Source organism: Athene noctua, chromosome 11, assembly GCF_965140245.1.
Source record: "Athene noctua chromosome 11, bAthNoc1.hap1.1, whole genome shotgun sequence".
In the NCBI taxonomy this organism is placed as follows: domain Eukaryota; kingdom Metazoa; phylum Chordata; class Aves; order Strigiformes; family Strigidae; genus Athene; species Athene noctua.
This window is the reverse complement of record NC_134047.1, coordinates 5894799-5907173: the sequence shown is the minus strand read 5'-3', so window position 1 is coordinate 5907173 and position 12375 is coordinate 5894799.

The window sequence follows — 12375 nt, the reverse complement described above, 5'->3', positions numbered from 1 at the left end:
TGCTCGGGGGCTTCTGGCCATTCCTGAAGCTGCTGATCTTCAAGCCTGCAATGCAAATACTCAGTTCATCATCACAGAATCTCCGTGGATAGCGCTGATTGAAAGAGGCAATTGCAGTTTTGCTAAAAAAATCAACGTGGCAGCCAGACGGGGTGCAGCAGCAGCTGTGATCTACAACGCGCGGGACAAAGGCAGCAGCACTGTCCTGATGTCACATATCGGTGAGTATCACAGCATGAAGCGCTCCAACCTGATCATTTCTCTGGGGTTTGGTCCAGGACAGCACAGCTGGCCTATAAGGTAGTTCTGTTTGTGGATGATTGTTGCTTCAATCAAGAAATTCAATGGGGAAAAAAAAAAAAGTATTCCGCAATTCGAGTCTTGATTTCAGTGCTTAGTAAGAAATACTCTGCTGTTATGTTCTGAGCTTGGTACAGTGTGGCCAGAGTGGTGAATCTCTGAAGTTAGTATCATTTTTCACTTGTACAGCATGCAAATTATTTTAGACAGTGATATGGAGAAACCCATACTGTCTGCTTTGAACTTACTAGTTTACTTTTTGTGATTAGACACAAATGAACCTACAGGTGTCTGCAGCGTAGGTATATGCTTTGCAGATTGCAAGCCAGATCTTGCTGCACCTTTTTTTTTTTTTTCTTCCCCATCCCCCAAATTGTTATAGTCTTTTCTGAACAGTGGCTGGTCTCAGCCTCTTCTAGGATCCCCGAATTCCCTAATGGAAGGTTAGTCAAAATGAATGTAATAGCCCATTCTGGCACTAAGAGCTGTGAATCTGTCATTAGGGAAGAACTGGGAAGCTACGTGTGATACTGCAGTGGTGGCTTTCCTTTCTCTGTATGTTGCTCTAGGTCAACCTGTCTAATAAGCACTTTAATACAAAGCATACGTGTTCATAGCTAATTTCTTGAAATATACTTTGGTGGAGCTACACTAGGAATCCTTTGCCTTGTCTGATTTTGTGAGCAAACTGAGTGATTTTTAATCTGGAGATGAGGCAGCATTTTACTGATCCTATCCCGGTGCTGGTTTGGGTTGCTCCTTCAGGAAGTTGTTAGCTGTGGAGCCTGCACCTGGGCAGTTCCCAGGTGTCAGCCCCACCAGCTGTGGAGCCGACTGGCTCAGGACCGCCCTTACCGACCTGTAGCAGCATCACAGGTGCTTTACCAGCCTAACGGTTGTGTGAGGCTCAGCTCAAAAGAAAAAAAAAACAAAAACAAGCTATTGCACAACGTAATAAAAAATGTGCTGTGCAGCCCTGAAAGTGCAGTGACTTGTCGTACAACGCAGCCAGCTTTGACTCTCCAGATACCATGACAGAGCCAGTGTTTGCAAACAGAGTTTAAATGTTTTACTGGAAATGTGTAGCCAATAAACCAAAGCTTTTGTTCTACCTCTGGAGAAAGTAACTTAGACTTCATGGCCACCACGTCAAAATTCAGATTAACTTGCTTTTTAAATTTGGTTTTGGAGCATGCCAGCTCATACTAACACTAGGTGGATAAAGAAAGAATTGGCTCTATGTAGCTGTGAAATTGGTGCCAGCTGCGTTTCTTGTGAGCGGTGGTGGGCCCAGCTGGCCCAAGGTGTGAGCACAGCCGGAGCAGGGCTGCCCGTTTCCCCAGAGATCAGTGGAGGAGAATGGGATGGAACCTTGTTTAGACACGCTGGGTAACTAGGATGTCAGAAACACAAGTTAGATTAGACTCCAGAAATAAGTATTTAGGATGAGCTCTGAAAGCAGACCTTAATTTTTCAGATTTATTTTTTAAAACTAAAGAGATTTTTTAAATCTCGAAAGCAACACGTGTATCACTCAAGAGTGTATTTATGAAACATGAAGTTCCATCTTTCTTAATTTAATTCCGTTTTCTCAAAGACAAACTGATTTTTTTTTTTATAGGACTATTTTCTATAGTCATCCTACAGGACTGAAGTGGATATTATGGTCTATTTGGTGGCTAAGAGGGTTTATAAAACAGTCCAGTAGTCACATGCATTAAACACAGTGAAGGCAAAATACTTCAGTGAGATGAGCTCTTCATCTAATCAGTATAAAAGGAGCATCTTCCTTCTGTATTTCCTCAGTGCAAAGCATGGAGCTGTACGTTCTTTAGGTAAAACCAAAGAAGCCTGGGAGAGGGGCAGTCACTGCACACAGCGCTTAGAGCAAAAGAGTGCTTGGAGATTATTTTTTTTTTACAGTAGAGTTGTTCACAGGGCTGGGGAAAGAACTCTGCTATTTGGGCTGGAATCTGCCAATGGTGGCATTGCCCGGAGAGGTCTGAGGAGACTTGGGGATTAATCCTCTCTGTCCTTTGGGTAGAGGACCTTTGGAGATGAGATGCCCTGTTGGCGAAGCAGCAAGAGGAAAATCTGCCCTGCTGCTGCCAGCGATCTGCGAGCCGCTCATCACACAAGGAGCAGCAGCCTCGGGGGTTATCAGCCGGCTCTCGGCTGGGGCCAGCCCTGACACCTTCAGTTATCGTCCGCATGGCTCTGCTACCGTGCCGGGCTACAGGAATCCCATCACCTTGGTTATTTATTAGGCCTCGGGGCCTTGGCCACGGTTTCATAGAATCATTGAATACCAGGCTGGAAGGGACCTCAAGGATCATCTGGTCGGACCTTTCTTGGCAAAAGTACAGTCTAGACAAGTGTCCAATGTTGGGGAAAATTGCTGTTGTTTCCTGCAGTCTTCCTCTGTTCCTGCTGACTTTAACATAAAATCAGTAGAACTTTCTAGCCAACCTTATTTCTGTTATAATGTGTGTTTCACATTGTAAAGCACCTGCTCAGTCTTACTGCAATGAAATAGTTTGTTCTGGGCAAAGTCCAGGTCTGCAGGAAATGTTGGTAGTTTAAAGTTGCTGGGAAGGAACAGAGATAAACACCCCTCTTGGGAAGGAACAAAGATAAAAAGCTCTCCTTTTGGTGACTCCTCCCTCATCCTCTACCACAGTTCCTTTTACCTGTCATCAGTTTTACCTGTTATTGGGTATTGGTTCTTTTTTATCTTGTGTGTGTGTGTAACACTGATACATTAATAGCCTTTACTGTGGAAAATTTTAGAGGTCAAGATATACTAGTAACAACTTTCCCATTCCTCTCCGATTACACAAATCACTGGTGGGAAAATGCTCTACTTTAATCTGAAAGATTTTCTGTAGGTGTTTGTGTCTTATTTGCATGAAGTTAGGTTGGTCCAACAGCACAGAGACTAAGCTTTTGTTGGAAGAAAAATGGCTCTTTTTCGTAGTTCCAGCACTTGATTTTCTCTGGAAAGGAAATGGAATATGCATCTGTAATAACATTTTTCCAGCACCTGTCCTTGAAACAAATGGAAATTTCAGGAATTGTCAAGTTTTTGAAACATAGCTGAATTTAAACAAGGTATTTTGGGGCTCCTTTTTAAGTAACAAATACTAGACCACAGATGGTAGCAGAGTAATGGTGGTCTGCAAAGTCACGAAGTAGCTGGTTTGGGCCCGTGTTTTGTGAGCAGGGCTGGCACGGGCCGGTGGAGGGCTCTATCCTCTTGTCACTGTGATTTATTTTTTTTCCTTATTTCCAGTTCATTTACATGAGAAAATAGGAGACTGGAGATAGGAGCATTTAAAAAAAAATTAATTACAACACCATTAATGCTGCCATTTGGATATGAGTCCAATATAGCAGCTAAATTAAAATATCAAGTGTGTTCTGAAAGGTTTTCTCCAGGGGATTTACTAAGGGAAAGGGATTTCTCTTCCTGGTGAAAGCTTCTAAGACTCATGAAGAACAGTATCCTGGCAGAACTGTTGTACAACAGGAGCAAGCAGATATCTCAGTTTATCCGTACAATAGAAATAATTGGCAATCCTGACAATAACTGAAAAAAATCGTTATGGATCTGCATTTCCTTCCGACTTGTTTCCAAGTTCTGTAGCCTCAAAGTCTACCATTCGTTATCTTTGAAGTATTTCAGATAGAATCTTATCAGCTATACCTATTATAAACCTATGGGACAAATGCCTGACAATGGAGTTTGGTTTTATCTTTTGTTTTGAAAGCTGGTATAAAAACTTGCTCAGATTCCCCATCTAAACTCTCTAAAATATCATTGCTTATTTGATCTTCAGAGTAATTTGTTTTACAGCACATTTTGAGTTATCTCCTCTGTTTACTGTAGTAAAAGCCAGGCTCTCTGTCCTAGCTTTGAACAGCCTGTAGGACCTGCACTTGAAAACAAATGAACTTCCAAGAATGTTGATGCAAAGCAGATGCCATGAACTTCCCTTTCTGTTTATTCCTTGTGAAGTAAGTGGCTGTGCTAACAGCAGTCCTGATGCCTGCATGAAGTCAGTGTTCTGATAGCATAGACTAAATTCCTCCACTTATTGTCCAAGAAAATTGTCTCAGAGTCTTCACGCCTGTGATGCAGTGAGAGGTGGGGAGGGCAGTGACAGGAGGGGCGAAGCCCACAGGCCTCGTCACTGCAAGGAGAGGCTGGGAGAGCTGGGCGGGGTCTATCTGGAGAAGGCTTGAGGGGTTCTCATCCATGTGTACAAATTCCTGATGGGGCCAGGGAGAGTAAATATGATGGAGCCAGACTCCTCTCAGTGGTGCCCAGTGAAAGAAATAGAGTCAGTGGGTACAAACAAGAAATTACATAAGAAAAAACTTCACTATGAGGGTGGGTGAACAGCATGGCGGGTTGCCCAGAGAGGCTGTGCAGTCTGCATCCTTGGAGATACACAAACCACGACCAAACACAGCTCAGAGATGGGTTGGGCTGTCCAATCTCCAGAGCAGACAGCCTTTGCCTTCCAGAAAGGCTCCCGAGCAGCTATATAAATCCCTGTGAGCTGTGGGCTCCCTGCATCAAGGTCTGGGATTTCCCAGAGCCCCCAGAACATGGAGCCAGCAAAGCCTCACCACACTGACTTTTAGTACTGTATCTCCAGCTTCCACAGTAAACAATGTGATGAGCGCTGGGTTTATTTCAGATGACTGCATACTGTGGCCCACTTTTTCATCCATAAACTTGGTGGTGAACATATACAGGGAGCCCAGATTCTGCTTCTGTGGAAAACCCAGCAGAAGGTTTGTCCTGAGACCGCAGCATGGCGCTCTCGTGAGCTTCCTCAGTTAGCAAAGCTCAGGAGAGGCTTTGCAAAACTTTAACTGCCAGAACCAGAAAAAGAAGCTAACCTGCTGGCTAAACTGTTTTCCCAAAAAAGAGAAAGGTGGCATCCTCTGTTTAACCTGCTGGAAACAAAGAACAAAAGAAATATTTGCATCTAATCAAGTCAATCAATCTGGCTCCTAATTACAAGCATGTAATATATTATAGAACCTGCACAGCTTATCAGTGTAACCTCTTTTACCAGTCATGCCATTGCAGTTGAAGTTGTGTTGGTTGTTTACGACCTAAAACTGAAGATAGGAAAAATGTAATGGTGGAAGCCTGCAGGTATGAGAGAAATGAGTCCTCAGGGGCATCGCGGAGTGCGCTGGTAGGGTCAGCTCCTGGTGCCTCTTCTCCACGCTGGCACCACTGTGAGACACCTCAGAATGATCCATGAAAGCCAACGAGGCAAATAGCAAACTGCCTGGGTGTAACCACCCAAGCAAGGAGCTGGGTGTAAACAGCTAAGAGGAAAATGCTCAAGACATATTGAGTTTAAATTGTGATCTCCGTGAAGGCTCCTGTGGCTCAGGGCACTGCTCAGGCCAAGACTCAGAGCTTGGAACCCAGCTGGATTTAAGCATTTCATGCATCGTCTCTCACTGTGTTTTGGGATGGTCCCTCCTGGTGAAGCACAGAGGGTGTGGTGGAGACCTTTTTCTCCAGGAGCTCACTGCACTAACTCACACCAGGGAAGAGCTGGGTTTGGTTCCTTTTATCACCTGAGAGGATTCAAACCCATTTTCTTGCTTCCTTGAAGACCCCTGAGCTTCCGGCTGTGCTGGAGTGCAATACGCCTTTGGCACTCACGGCGCTGCAGGAAAGCAGAGCTGATTGCTGGCCCTACCCTGACCGGTGCACATGTAGAAGCAGGACAGCAGGTGCTTGACGTAAATAAGTTCTTTTATGAGCAAAACGACTAACAAAGTGGGATTTTTGTCCTAATACCTGTCCCCTGTGTCCCTATACCCGCTCTGACTCCGCATGGCTAACGTTTTCCTCTTTTCTCCCCTTCCTTCCCTATGATTTCACCTCTGTTCCCACCACAAGCTCAAGAGGCCTTTTGCTTCCTTGTTCCTCGAACTAATAAACCCCAATGTCTCGCAGGTGGGCCTCTCCCTGGGCAGAGGCCATCAGGAGCTGGCGGCCCAAAGACAGCACATGGCTGCTGAACCTCAGGTTTCCGCCTCTCCTGAGGGACCTGCAGGAACTGACAGGGGTTTCTGTCCTCTAACCAGCTGTTGATGTTAAAAAACTTGTGGGAAACTTCTCTTTGAATTTTCCAAGCTTCCAGAGGAGTTTGATCATTAGCGTAGGCAAGAGGAAAAGTTATATGCAGGGAGGGGATGGGGAAGGTGGAGGGATGAGGACAGAAAGGAAAATTTTAAGATTGCATAACTTTTTTCCTTTGAAAACCAAAACAAAAATGAGCCAACTTCAGATTTTGGAGGTGATCTAAGCAGCAACTGATCAGAGATTTTCAGAATACTTTCTGGACCCAAATTTCACTAAATCTCTTTCAGGATCAGCCTTTTGTTTCTTTTAAAATTCTTGCTGTAATTTACTGTCCTGTCTACTTACCTCCTAGTCCACCTGGCTTTCTAACTAAGGATTTATACAGGGTCTTTAACAGAAGAAAAAAAATAATCAGTGGGTTTCCTTTGATTTCAGTGGACTCTAGAGTGTGCCAGATGCACATGGAAATGTTGGGTCAGCAAGTGTGCAAGCTATGCCACCTTTTTTAGAGATGCATTTATTACTTCTAAAATAACTACAGTATTTAGAATTAATTTATAAGTTATTTAGAAGATATTTTAACATGGGCCATCAATTTGCCTGCAGTAGTCACTGTTTTCGGTAAAAATCTACTGCTGCTTTCTATGCAGTTTTCCAGATGGGTTGGGGAACCATAAAAGGATCACCTGCATCAAAGTGTATTACCATGTGCATCCCCCTGAAGAGCAAATATGTTGATGAACAAAACCTGAAATACAAATCTTATTTGTACATAAATCGATGAGATCTAGAAATACAATTATTTGCTATGAATAGAGTCCATTTCACGCTTGGAGAAGTGCTTGCAGGCAGCGGGCTGCCCTCTCTCCAGTGCTCTCCCAAGCTGTGGCTGTGGGCATCTTTGCATCAGTTGAGCAGAGATGCAAAAGGCGCAGAGGAAATACCATCTGTGGTTTATAATTTCTTCTATCTCAGGGAGGGGGAGATGTTGAAAGAAGCATACGCTGGAAAGCACCGCTGAGCCTAAGCCACCATGCGAGGTCTCTGTCCTCTCGGGTGGGGGCAAGCACTGCCTCTTGCTCTAGACTTTGCAGTGCAGGGCTGTCATGCTTTGAAGTCATGTGCCAAAAATAAATCTCGGGAAAAAAAAGTATGTCCTAAACCAAATCATTTAGTCTAGAGCTGATAGTTGGTTTTGACAGTTCCACAGTCCTCTCAGAGAGGGAGCGAGTGCTGACCGCTCCTGGCTGCGAGCCCTGACGGCTGCCCAGCGCTGGGTGACCCTGGGGGAGCTCAGGAGATCCTGTAACCCCCTCAGCTGCCAGCTGGGTCCAAGCGCTGAAATGCTAGATCTCACACACCTTCCCAGAGAGGATTTTCTCCCTCCTGGTTTTTCCATTTGGATGCTTTCCTCTAATGCTTGTTTCCTCCTGCCAGTCCCCTTCCTGAGGTTCTGTCTCCACTGGGGTGGCAGGTGCCTCCTGCAGCTTGTCAGCAGCTCTTGGGGCTGGAGGGAAAGATGGAAAGAGCTTGGCAAGTCTGTGGCCTGTTGAGGCCGTTGGCAAAGTTACCCCTGATATTACTGGGGCCACTGAAGTTTGTCACAGCTTATATCCTCATTATGCTGATGTGCTAATTATACTGTAAAAGTCGAGCTTTTACATTTGTGTGGTCTTAAAATCCCCTATTCAGAGCATTCCTGCCTTCAGCATGTGGTCATGAAAACCTTTTTAACAGCTGAAGCCACTGCTAAGCTTTCCCTGTTGTAGTGAGGGCTTCTCGCACAGGCAGTTGATCAACTGCATTACATACATTATATGGAAAATCTCATTCCCCAGGCTGAAATGGAGATTGCCCAATGCACTGCAGGGGAAGGAAACCACTGATTCAGTCCCCTGCTTGGAAACTCCATTGTCACTGAATAAAGACCACCACTGAATCAACAGGGCTAAGTAGCATCATGCCTCAGCAACATGTGAAACCAAAAGAGACCAAAAGTACATGTTGTCTGGCAAGTTCTGACCTTGTATGGGGGTTTTTGTTTGTTTTAGTTTTTCAGAGGAATTGTAGATGCTTTTTTATCTGAAGGCTCCTTGTAGTCACCTGTGGAGAATGCTTTCATCTTCACTTTGATATGCTCACATCTCCTAGATATTGCTTATTCTATTTATCAACCAGCTTCCTTTGAAATAAAAGATGGAAAACATAGTTTCATGAAATTGGAAGTGTCTTTGATGGGAGGAAGAGTGCATGTGAACTTTGGTCAGCGTATGAGCATCCATCCCTTTTGTACCTTCTGCCTCTGCTGATAGTGTTTCACCCACATTTTCTGGGGTGGTAGAGGGCACATGTAGCACTGTCACAACAATTGGTCCCACTGTGCCAGAACACGGAGGAACAATGTTTGCTTTCCTGGCACTGGGGACTCTTGTGCACGTCTGGCTAGCCGAGGGAAATCGTTTGGTGCCAGCACACAGGGCAGTCTGATGCACTTTTGTTTCCATGTCCAGCAAACAGAGAGTTTTAGGCTGGAGTTTCCGAGTTGGTTTAGAGCCAGACAAGCTCCCAGATTCATAATGAAACTTCGCTGGAACTGGCATCCTCCATTGTCTTCTGCATCTAGTCACAAGGATCACCTCAGACTCTTCTGGAAGGCCTTAAGCCCCTCAGGCTTAGGAGGTGGGAGGTTTCTGGCCTCTACACCTCCTCCAGCCTGAGCCTGTCCTCTTTGTAAAGCAGCGAAGGACCATAAGCTCCATCCTCATACCTTAAACTTTTTTTCAGCTAGCTTAAAAATTTGGGATGCTTTAGCCCACACTGTTGCCTGCCCAAGACCCTTCCTTAACCCTTCCTTTGCTGGTCATGGACATGAGCTTGTTTTGGATAAGGAAACGCAAGGTCTGTTCTGTTTAACTTGTGATTTAGGGTAACGTTTGTTCATGGATTTTTTTTGTCCCATGACATTCAGTCCTGGGTTTCATTTCAGGGCACTCCTTTAGATTGCTTTTTCCATTTTTATAAGTGCTTCTCCTTTCCACTTCATTGTTCAGTGGAGAAGGCCCAGAGACTCAGTTCAGATCCATATGCAGCACTTGGAGCCCTCAGTGCTGGCCCCTGTAACGCTCTGCCCTAACAGAGATTTCTCATGTCCACGTGAGCTTTCCATCAGAGACAGAGATCCAGAGCTGGGTACTTGAACAAGAAACAAATGCAGTTTTGAAGGACATGAACATACAGGTCTCTTATCAGCAAGATGCTCTGAGTGATCTGGCTTGACATTAAAAAGCAATATTTAGTATATACTTTTTTTTTTTAATCTTGAAAAGAGATATTTAAATATTGATTCAAATAAGATAAAGTGCCAGATAATGATAGGGTCCATCCCTGTAGAAGACAGTGACAGTGCTCCCAGGATTGCACTTTGTTTAGCTGAAAGTCATGCCCTACTTTCTGAATTTCTCAGAGCCTCCACCAGTAGCCATGGGGAAAAAATGAAAAGCAAAATTATACCGCATAGGTTTTTAAATAATAATACTTGATGGTTAAAAAAATCAGATCTGTGCCAGAAATTCCTTCATGCTGTACCTATTTTAGATGTAATTCTGCTTCTGATTTTGTGGGAGCCCATTAATGCTGCTAACCCTACCATTCCCACATCTGTAATCATCGTGGGCTGTAGTGCTTTTAATTTCAGGAACTTTTAGAAAGCTCTCACAAACAAACATAGCAGAAGTAAGTGGCTCTGCTTGTTAATACGTTGTACTACATGTTACAGACCTTATGATGTCTGGCCTCTTTCTCCAAACCAAAATGTGCTTTGTCCAAACAACAAAATCTCATCTCTTTATGTGAAGGAATTAAAAAAAGCAACCAGCAAAAAAACTCCCTATCAGCCCTCCTCTTGCCTGGTCCCTCCCAGCTTTCCAGTATCGGTGACTATTTTCAATTGCTACGCAATATGCATGTTTTCTGTTGTGAATTATAAGTATCTGAGCTGAAATCCATCAGACAAACCCTATTTTTCAAACATGAGTAAAGGATACACTTGAGTAAGGCTGCAGATCTCTTTGATTATCACTCTGGAAAGAAGATAAAATGAATGAGAGCCCAGAAAGTTCTCCATGTGAGATATGCAGCTTAAAATAGGTATAATTGGCATGCTGTTTTTAAAACATATAATTTTTAACTCTGCTGGGGTGTCCCCCTGCACCCTGACACTGTCCCAGCCACCTCATCTGGCTCCTCTCAGTTGTGCTGGCCCGCAGGAGCCGCTAACCCTGCCGGGAGGTGCAGGGACCATCGGCCTCCTGCGAGTGGCTTCCCTGCCACGCCACGCAAGGTGTCTTCCAGTGTTTACTCGGAAGGACTGACCACTGTCAGCACAAACATCTGCTTTTTTGCCCCAATACAAACAGCCGATTTCCTTTGCTTTACTAGCCTGGGGAATTCCTCAACCCCAGTCAACAAGCTTTCCGTTTGTGCCCACCCTTTGCTTACTTGATTATTTTCAAGCAAGTGGAAACATTGGCTGAGCAAGGAGTCACAAACCCAATATCAAAATAATGCCATGGCAGCAAAACGTCCGCAATCACACGTAGAGCAGTTTTGTTTCTTGTTATCTCTCTCTGAACTGCGTGCTGAGAAGTTCAAGTTTAGGCTCGGTTTAGGCTCTGTGTTCATTTTGGCAGGATTACCAGACGTGCTGTGACATTTTGCCACACGCGCATGTTTCCCAGCAGCTGCTGAAGAGCAGTGCAGTTGGTTCCGACCACCCAGGGCCAGGCTGGAGCTGAGCAGCAGCAGTGCCCCTGCCCAGAGCCGCCGGTGCCCCGTGGGTCTGCCCCCGGCAGCAACGCCCGCGCGCAGCCGCCGCATCCTCACCCAGCCTGACGCTTCCTTGTAGTCACGTTACAAACTGGAATGTGTGGAAGTGTAAGAGACTGCGGCTGAGCCTTATACTCAAAATCCCAGAGCTCTACAAAGTTTTGTATCCTGAGGAGGTTCCAATCTTTGTCTTTGGTCCAATTTTGCCTTGGTGAAGATGCCAGTGCAAAACAACCCTAAAGGTTTGAAGGCATTTGAAGATGAGCAGTCTGGCTGCTGCATAAAGCTTGACGATATTTTCAGATTAACTTATTGTTAAGTTGTTCCCCTCACCTACATGGAACACGTTTCAAAACAAAACCACGTCTCTCTCATTGCCTATAGATACACTTCTTACTGTAGCTAGAGATATTACTGCTGAAAAAAAGTTGTCTACTTAGATGTGGAATGAGAAAGCGAGAGGTTGGGGCAAAAGGGCTCGCTTAGTAAGCTTTGCGTGTTTAGCAATATTGATCTTTAGCAAATTGCTTCATCTGCTCTTCATTACCTGCTCTGCATGCTGCTATTTCAGCAGCAAAACCAAACGCTGATCTCCCTGTGCTATGAGGTACACAGCCTGCAGATGCTGGGCTGGCAGGGGTGGATGCTGGCAGAAGCGGGTTGGTTTCGAAGCTCCCAGGTAGTCATTCAAACCCGAGCTGGCTTTGACTGCGTAACACTCCTTGTCCTGTGTTTAGCACAGGTGGAAATGGAGGAAAACGTGCGCCAGAGACTGACGCCGAGTTATCGGTTATCAGCCACGTGGATTCAGAATCAGCCAAAACCCTGCATTAAGAACTCAGCAGTGCTGACTCGTATCAGAAAGGGTTTAACTCTGTGTTTACACTAATTTTGCTGGCGACGGCATAGGCAGCAGTTGATCTTGTGCCATGTAAACACTGCAGAGGAATAATCCTTTCTAAATGTTGGGCTCCCATCCAGAGACCCAGCCTTCGCCCAGTGACATGCGGCCGTCTGGGGATGTGTTTGAGGGGCAAACCTGCAGAGCAGCTGGGAGGAGCGGGGCCTCTCCATCGGAAGAGTGGCTCTGTGGAGGAAAGGAGCTTGAAATGGTCTTGTTTCTCCCG